The sequence below is a fragment of the Callithrix jacchus genome, chromosome 14, assembly GCF_049354715.1.
Source record: "Callithrix jacchus isolate 240 chromosome 14, calJac240_pri, whole genome shotgun sequence".
Taxonomy (NCBI): domain Eukaryota; kingdom Metazoa; phylum Chordata; class Mammalia; order Primates; family Cebidae; genus Callithrix; species Callithrix jacchus.
Genome location: NC_133515.1, coordinates 10,134,177 through 10,144,006, shown reverse-complemented (window position 1 = coordinate 10,144,006; position 9,830 = coordinate 10,134,177).

The window sequence follows — 9,830 nt, the reverse complement described above, 5'->3', positions numbered from 1 at the left end:
GGTGGCAGTGGTGTGTGTGTGTGTGTGTGTGTGTGTGTGTGTAACGTGCATGCATGTGCAGATGCATCACTCAGGAAGGGGTAAACTTTGGTGTGGTAACAAATAATTCCAGAATTTCAGTGGCTCTGCTAACATTTATTTCTCACTCCAACACTTGGTTGACAAGTGTCTACAACAGGGATCTGTTCTTTGGAGCCACTAAGAGACTCAGCATGAGAGGCTGAGAATGGAAGAAGAAAAAAAGAGTGGATTGTCCCTTCAAACTTCCACCCAGAAGTGATTCATATCGCTTCTCACATATCCACGGCCAGAACAAGTCATGTGGAATTGTTACCCGGAGGAGCAAGGGAGTCCTCCAGTCCTTGCTCTTCTTGAAGGAAAGAATTCAGACCAGAGACGTGCAGAAAGAAAGCTGCCCATGCCTGGCTACCTGCTTCCTCTAACAAAATCACCTAGCTCTAAGGAAGGGGAAATTTTGTGCCTGGGGGAACTGGAAATATTTGGTAGACAGTGCTAGTGATCACTCCTGTAGGTTCCTGTCATTTGCCACTTCTTATTATTCAGCAATGCTTTGGGATGTTTCCAAGTTGATACACACGGATGGAGTTCATTATGATAAAGTCATTAAGCTGGACACAAGAGAGGACTGTGTTGGAATGCTGTATAATTCCAACAACATCCCTCAGACATTTTTTTTAGAGACTGTCTTGCTATGTTACCCAGGCTGGCCTCAAACTCCTGGGCTTAAGGTTTCCTCCAGTCTCCTGTAGCTGAGACTACAGGCATGCACAATCATGCCCTGGCCCTGAGGCTTTTTATCACTTGTTAAGCTCTCTTTACAATTCTTCTTGGTCCAGCAACTGAACAACTAATCAGCCCATGAAGAATGTGTTATTCAGTTGGTGCCTAAGGAATGCCCTGTGCCAGAAGATATCATTGGCCGGGGGAGGAGTAGGCCTGGGGGGCAGGAGCTAAGAGTCTGGTTTGGACATGTTGGGTTTCAGATGCCTGATGGGCTTCCAGGCGGAGATGTGACATGAGCTGCTACAGAGTGGCTGGGACAGATGTAAGGACAGGAGGTAACTTGGGAGTTGTCAGGCATGGAGGAACATATTGTCACGTGCTGTGAGTTGTCTGGGAGTCTGTTAAAATGCAGATGCTGATTCAGTAGAAACAGGCAGTACCTGGGAATCTGCATTTTGAACATGCTCCCAGATGCTGGTGCTGGTCCACAGAGAAGGCTTTGAGGAGTGAAGATGTAGATGTAGCTTAAAGTTATGGGACTGGGTGGGACTAACTAAGGCTCAGTTATGGATTGAGAAGAGAAGAAACCCCTTGTCCTAAAGAAAACAATGCCTTTCCCAGGGCACCATCACCCTAGCTGTTCAAGAGTGTCCTCTGAGGGAGAATAAAATGTGAGGCTCCCTCAAATAGAAAGGCTGGGAGGCTTACCAAGGGAGAGGCTGTTCCATTCTAGGGACCTTAGGAGGCCAGGTGGAAGGTCCAGGTGAGAGCAGTGATGGGGATGAGTCAGGGGTGATGGGGAGAACAGGCCTCCTTGCATCATGAACCTGCCAGCCCAGCTGTGCTGTGTATGCAAATGCTCACTGGGATAGCTGGAATTCTTAGCCGATATTTCAAGAAGCCAGGAGGTTTCTGGGCAGTTTAGTGAGAATTGACGCAGAAAAATCACATTTGTTCCAATTTCTGAGAAAGTGCCTATTTTTTGGAACTGGTTGTTTAGTGAAGGCAAGAGAACTTTCCATGCATCCTTTCATCCACTCGAGAAATATTTATTAGGCTCCAGCCAGATTCGAGGCTCTGTACTGGGTATCGAGGAGCTATTAGTGGACAGAACATCGTCCTCATAGTTCTCATCCTCACGGGGAGACCAAACAAACAAATAGAGAAAGAAATTCATAATTACAGATTTTGAAAATGCTCTGCAGGAAACTAACTGGGTATGATGCTGGAGGATGATGGGATGATGGGGTGAGATCTAGTTTAGATTGGGTAGTCAGAAAAGGCCTTTCTGAGAAGGGACATTAATCAAAGACCAAATAGAATTCCACTATACACAGAGGCACATGTGTGATCCTGAGAAGAAGTTGCTGGTAAACTAAACACTTGCAAATCAAAGTGCTTGGGAAGTGCAATGGGGAGAGCCCCTCTGTTGAAAGGAGCCTGCTGGGAAGGTGGCAATGGGCCTGGTCCTCAGCAGTATGCCTACTATGTCTGATTTCCTTACTGATGAATTCTATGAACATTTAACGTGCCAGCTAGTGTGCAGGGCACTGGGACAAGATGATAAGAAAGCACACCTCACTCTTGTCCTCATGGAGCTCACTGTTTTTTGTTGTTGTTGGTTGTTTGTTTTTAAGAGTTGAGGGTCCTGCTCTGTCACCCAGGCTGGAGTGCAGTGGTGCAATCATAAGTGGCTGCAGCCTGGAACTCCTGGGCTCCAAGCAGTCCTCTCGCCTCAGCCTCCTGAGTAGCTGGGACTAGAGTTGTAGGCCACCTTGCCTGGCTAATTTTTAAATTTTTAGTAGAGATGGGTTTTGCTATCTTGCCCAAGCTGGTCTCAAACTCCTGGCCTTAAGTGATCCTCTTACTTTGGTCTCCCAAAAACACTGGACTTTCTGGTGTTTTCGAAGCCACCAGGCTTGCAGTGCTACCTGTTCAAGGGGAGGCAGAAAAACCAGAAAAGTGTAAATTGTGGTAAGAGCTGCATAGGAAGAATGCAACGGGCTGTGGGAATAGCGGATCATTTACTTTAGCCTGGGGAGAAAGAGACCAAGTAAGAGGTAACTGCAGTTGCCCAGGCAAGGGATAATCGTGTTTTGGAAAAGGGATGATTGTAGAGAAGGAGTGAGAAGTGTTAAGAATTTGGTATATGGTTTGGAAGTTGGATTACAAGACTTGCTGATGAATTGGATGTACAGAGGTGACTCCTTTATTTTTCTCTTGAGATACTGGATAGATGATGGTGTCATGTATTCAAGTGGAGAATCCTGGATGGAGGTCAAGTTTGAGGAGACTGATAAAGAGCTTAGATTTGGACATGCTGACCTTAAAATATGTAGTACACAATTGGATATGGAGAGTTAGTGCTAAGACAAATGGTCTATACATGTTAGAGTTGTAGTAAGACGATGAAATTGCCCAGTGAAAGAACAGAGAGATGAAGGAGAAGTGGATCCAACCCTGAAGACTCTAAAATGTATAGTTCTGATAGGCACTGAGCTGTTGTCTTTCTTTGCTTCCTTCCTTCCTTCTCTTTCTTTCTCTGTCCTTTCTTTCTTTCCCTCTCCCCTTCCTTCCTTCTCCTTCTTTCTCTGTCCTTCTTTCTTTCTTTCCTTCTTTCTCTCTTTCTTTCTTTCCTTTCTCCCCTCCCTCCCTCCCTCCCTCCCTCCCTTCCTTCCTTCCTTCCTTCCTTCCGTCTGCCTAATACATTCACTCTTGTTGTGCATTCTATAGGTTTTGACAAATGTATACTGTAATATGTATCCATGATTATAGTATCATACAGAAAAGACTCACTGTCCTGAAAATCCTCTGTGCTCTGCCTGTTCATCCCACTCTCTCCCCAACCCTTGGCAACCACTGATCTTTTCAGTTTCCATAGTTTTGCCTTCTCTAGAGTGTCATGTAATTGGAATAATATGGTATTCACACTCTATACATTTATATGAAACCTAGAAAAGACACATCTATTGTGACAGTAGATCAGGGTTACCAGGGTCTAGAAACAGGGGTATTGCGTGGAGGGTGGTTGACTGGGAAGAGACATATGGAACCTTTCAGGATGATGAAAATCTTCTACATCTTTTTTTGTGGTGGTGATCATACGATTATATACATTTGTCAAAACATAAAAATGTACCCTTAAAATGGGTGCATTTTGTTTATGTAAATTGTAACTTAACAAAATTGATGTTAAAAAAAAAGAAGAAATGACACAGAGAGATGGACACTCACTTTGTCCTGTTTCCTCCAATGGTAACATTTGAACATATAGTATAATAGTATCCTTATACCTGATGACATAGTACCTATTATATGAGGGTATTGACATTGATAGAATCCGCTAACCTCAATCAGATTTCCCTAATTTTACTTGTGCTCATTGTATGTGTGTATATGTATGTATATGGATGTGTGTGTGTGTGTGTGTGTGTTAGAGGGTGTATTAAGTGTTACACAAGTTCTCCCGTGTAGGTTCTCCTATCCAACACCACAGTTAAGAAACTGATCAGTTCCAGCATCACAAAGATCCTCATGTTGCAGTTTTACGATCACACCCTCCTCCTTCCTGTTCTCATCCACCCCTACCCCTCTCTCCAGCTCTGGCTACCACTAACTGCTCCTCCAGTTCTAAAAATTTGTCATTTCAAGAATGTTATATAAATGGAATTATACAGTATGTAACCTTTTGGGATTAGCTCTTTTTTTTCTCAGCCAAATTATCTGGAGAGTCATCCAGTTTGTTATGCATAGTAGTAGTTTGCTCCTTTTAATTGCTAAGTATGGTATAACAGTTAGTTTTAAGTGTCAATGTGGCTAGGCTATAGTACCTAGTCATTTAATTAAACACAAACAAGTGTTGCTGTGAAGGTATTTTGTGGATGTGGTTAACATCTACAATCAACTGGTTTTAAGTAAAGGAGACTGATAATGTGAGCGGACTTCATACAATCAGTTGAAGTCCTTAAGAGCAAAAACCAAGGCTTCCCTTTAGGAAGGAGAAGAAGAAACTGCCTCAGATCTACAGCATGAACTCCTACCTGAGTCTCCAGCCTGCCTGCCTGTGACCTTGCCAGACTCCACAATTGCATGATCCACCTCCTTAAAGTTCTCTCTCTCGTGCATGCATGTGTGTAAGTGCATGTAAAATCCACTGATTCTGTTTCTCTGGAGAACTCTGACTGATACACATGGTGTGGAGATACTAGTTTATTCACCGATTGAAGGATATCTGTGTTTTTTTTCCTGTTTTGGGCTATTATGAACAAAATTGCTATAAATATTAGTGTACAGGTGATTGCATGAACACAATTTTCATTTCTCAGGGATCAATGCCCAGGAGTATGGTTGTGGGTCATATGGTAGTTGCACATTTCCTTTAAGAAAGTGCCAAACTGTTGGCCAGAGTAGCTGTTACCATTTTACATTCCTGCCAGCAATGTTTGAGTTGCTCTGTATCCTCAGCAGCATTTTGAAGTTTTCCTTAATTTTTATTTTATTAATTAATTTTTTTGAGACAGAGTCTTGCTCTGTTACCCAGGCTGGACTGCAGTGGTGCAATCTTGGCTCACCGCAACCGCTACCTCCTGGGTTCAAGCAATTCTCCTGCCTCAGCCTCCTGAGTAGCTGGGACTACAGGTGCACATCACCATGCCCAGGTAATTTTTGCATTTTTGTAGAGATGGGGTCTCGCCATGTTGGTCAGACTAGTCTCAAACTCCTGGCATCAAGTGAGCTACCACACCCAGCCTGTTTTCCTGATTTTTTATTCTAGCCATTCTAATAGGCATGCAGTGATTTCTCATTGTGGTTTTGATGGCAGTGGCTGCTACCATCACGCTGGCTGCAGCAGGGAGGCATGGCTGGGGCTGCACACTCCATGGAGCTGGTGGGAGCCACTGCAGCTGCCCAAACCACACTTGTAGACCCAGGCCTCCTGCTCTACTGAGCAGGCAGGAGCCTGCCCTTCTGGGCGGAGCTACAGCCACCCCAAACTATATCGCTGTGGATCCAAGTTTCTCTGTGCTCTTGGAGGGGGCCAGGAGTAGGCAAGATCTGTCCTCCTGGGCGCTCCTGCAGCCTCCAGATTGGCTGTAGACTTGGGCCTCCTGCTCCATGGAGCAGGCAGGAGCCGGGGACAAGCAGAAACCTTGCCCCTTCTGAGTTGGCAGGGTGGAAGCTCCCCGGGTGCAACTGCAGCCACCCTCTCAGGTGCAGGGTCTGGGCATCTTTGCATCCACGCCCTCAGGCCCGGGATGGGTACGACCCACCCCCCATCCCTGCAGGCTAGGACTGTCTGCTTCCACTGCCTGGCCCCTCTCCTCTCCTGCACCTGCTCCGATCTCAGAGGATTTCAGAGCCAGGTTGGGGCCTGAATCCTGGCCACGAATGGCAGCTGGAGGCCTGGACAGAAGGGGCAGGTTCCAGTAAGGCCCCACTTCTAGGCCAGAGAGGGCCTGAAGGCTGAGAGCCGGGCTACCGATCCAGCTGACTGCAGTGGACTTGTGGTGCTTCTTCTGGGCCCATCCATGGATACTCATGGACTAATCAGCACGCATTTCCTCCTCTCTGAGGTCTATGAAAGCCCCGGGCTCAGCCAGAGTAGGGCAGAAGAAGGCCGGAAAATGACGGCGCAGGTGCAGGGCGGAGTATTCTTTCTGCAGACAGGTTGGGGATAACCAGCTGCAGAGAAGACCCAGTCTCTCTGCTGGGAACTGCAGAGTCGACTTACCAGCAGAGAGAAGCCACTCTCCAGGGATGCTCTCCACTGAGCGCTGCGAAGGCTGAGGAGCTACCGAGAGGACCCTTATCCTCTCCCACTGAAGAGCTGCAAAGAGAATCTTCCGGCAATGAGGAGCTGCTGTTTCCAGGGCTGCCTCCCCTAGAGCTGCAGACATCGACATCAGGAGGCCTAGTTGCAGAGAGTAGCTACCCTCCAGGGCCTCTTCTCTGCTGAGATCTGAAAGCTTAATGGATGACCTGCCTGCAGAGAGGAGCTACCTCATGAGCTGCTGTTCTAACACTTAATAAAGCTCACCTTCATCTTGTTCACCCTTATTGTTTGTGTTTCTCATGCCTCATGCATGCGTTATGCCTCTTGTCTTGGACGCAGGCCAAGACGTGAATTCCGTGGGCGGCTGCAGAAGTTTTTGGCCCAGCCTGAAAACAGACACCTAAAGTCCTGTAATAGTTTAAATTTTCGTTTTCTTAGTGGTTAGTGATATTGAGAATTTTTCTCGTGTTAGTTGCCATCTTTATATCCTCTTCAGTGAAAATGTCTGCTCACATTTTGCCCATTTTCTAGTTGATTTCCCTTCACTGTAGTTTTGTGAGTGTTTGTATTCTAGATAACTAGTCCTTTGAGGAGTCTCCACTCTGCCTGATCTGAACGCAAATGTTTCTCATCCCTGTGTGAGTCATAGTAATGTTTAACTGAGCTCTTTTCCCAGCCTCATGCAGTTTCACCCTATTCACGTGTGGCTTAGTATTCACGAAGAGACGAAAGGAGAACCCTCTGCAGATTTCTGGAGTGTTGTGATTTTTTTTTTTTTTTTGAGACAGTCTTCCTCTGTCACCCAGGCTGGAGTGCAGTGGCACAATCATAGCTCACTGGAACCTCAAACACCTGAGTTTAAGTGACCTTCCAACTTCAACCTCTCAAATAACTGGGACTACAGAAGTCACCACCACACCTGGATAATTTTTTGGTGTATAATTTTTCTTTTTCTCTAGAGATGGGGTCGCTCTATGTTGCCCAGGCTTGACTCAAACTCCTGGAATGAAGTGATCTGCCCTTCTTGGCCTCCCAAAGTTCTGGGATTACAGATATGAGCCACCGTACCTGGCCTGTGATCAGGTCTCTTGGTACTTTTTTTTCAAAATTCCAGCTACCTGTCTCCAAACTGATCTCTGTTTTCTCAGCTCAGTGAGATGCTGTGCTCTGCTGAAATTTCCCTTTCCCAGCTGCAGTCTGGAAGGTGCCTCAGGCAGAAAGTCAGGGTGATGACAGGATGCATATCATTCGTTTCCCTTTTCTCAGGGATCATCGGCCTGCCATACACGTCGCTTGAAAACTGTTGTTCCATATATTTTGTCCAGTTTTCCAGTTGTTTGTTGATGAAAAGATAAATTTAGTCTCAGTTACTCTTTTTTTTTTTTTTTTTTTGAGATGGAGTCTCACCCAGTCGCTGATGCTGGAGTGCAGCGGCGAGATCTCGGCCTACTGCAATCTCTGCCTCCCGGGTAGAGCAACTACTCTCCTGGCTCAGCCTCCTGAGTAGCTGGGACTACAGGCACCTGCCATCATGGCCAGCTGATTTTTGTATTTTCAGTAGAGACGGGGGTTTCACCATATTGATCAGACTGGTCTCCAACTCCTGACCTTAGATGATCCACCCACCTCAGCCTCCCACAGTGCTGGAATTACAGGTGTGAGTGCCTGGCCCCAGTTACTCTTCATAGTCAGAAGCAAGCACATTGATCTGTTCTTTCAGTAGGTGTGATATATGCACAAACACTGGCCTGTGCAGGGCTAGGGGTGTCCACGGCTTGGAGGGAGAGGTCAGATCATTGTACACCGGCTCCCCTCTCCTCTTCTTACCTTCTGAAGAATTTTCAGTTGTGTCCTGAACTGGTTTCCCAGACTACATATATCCAGACATATGGAGTTAAATGCCTGACCTGCTTCCACAGGGTTTATATTATCTATATATCTATATCTGTTTATATGTATATAAATTATACAATGTATTAAAAATACACATATAAATATATATACATTTTTGTATATTTTTATATATATTTATATACATATAAACAAAAATTTGCACACATTATGAGTGTGTATATATGTGTGTGTGTGTATATTTGGGCCATAGAGCCAAGGTCAACATTAAAAGAGCCCTCAGCTGGAAGTCAGGTCAAACTTGGTTTGAATCCATTTACTGATCCCTCGGACTCTGGGCCCCTCATAAGAACCCACTAAACAAATTTCCTCTAGCATAAATTGAGGCTAAAACATCTCATAGTAAAGTTGGGGAAGGGGAAGAAGGGGGGCTGGGTGTCCAGTGAAACCCCTTTTGTAAACGAGAGAGCACTGTGCAATGTGTGGTGTTCCTGTTAGTTTTACACAATGTCATGGCTGGGAGGCAGATGTTCCCAAATGCTAAGTCCTGCAATGTGTCCTCCACATGACAGCCAGATCGCTCTCACCAGAGCAGCAGTCAAGTCCACTCTTTTCTTCTTTGAAGCTCATCAATGGCACCCCGCTATGTGAAGACTAAAATCTAAACTTTTTCAAAGGCCTCTGAGGCTGTTACCCCAGAACCTCATCTCTGGTCACTTCCCCTCTCATGCCCTATGCTGAGCCCTGAAGAACACCCTTCTGTTTCGGGACCACCACCCTCTCTCCTGTCTCAGGGCTTTCCGAGCTGGTGCTCCCCTCTTCCTGGATCCCCACTCTCCCTCCTGAATGCTCACCTCCCTTCTTCTAGAATCTGTCCTTCTCCACCTCTGGCCAACAGCTGCCTTATCCTGAAGCTCCTAGCCAACGCCCTCTTCTCAGGGAGGTCTTCCCAAGACCTCGATGCAGAGGTCCTGCCTGGGATTCTGTCTCCTGACAGCAGCTCTCTCCTTGACAGTTCTAGGTTCTGACTGCACCCTCGCTGGGTGTCCTCTTTTTCATTTGCTGCTTCCCCACCCGACGGCCAGCTCCATGAAGCCAGGGCTTTGACTGGCCTGGACGCTCGAGAGGAAACTGAAAGGACTCCTCAATGCTTTGCAAAGTGGACAAGATTTATTTTCTTTTGAAAGTTTAAGCTGCCCTGTAGTGGAAAATGCAAGCCAAGATTCCAGCCTGGCTTTTCTTTGTTTTTGTTTTCGTCTTGGGGGAGCCCCAGACTCTCTAATCAGTGTCAGAGACCTAGTGTCTCTACTCTCCCTGCAGCCTATTGCAAGGTAGGCCACCTTTTTCTCCTATAGAAGATGCTCAGGCCCACCCAGGCTCGGTACAACTGCAATGGAGAGATAAGCCTCAGCCCGATGGGACCCCTCCTAGGACTGGGGCTCCCTCCCCTCTTTCTCTGCTG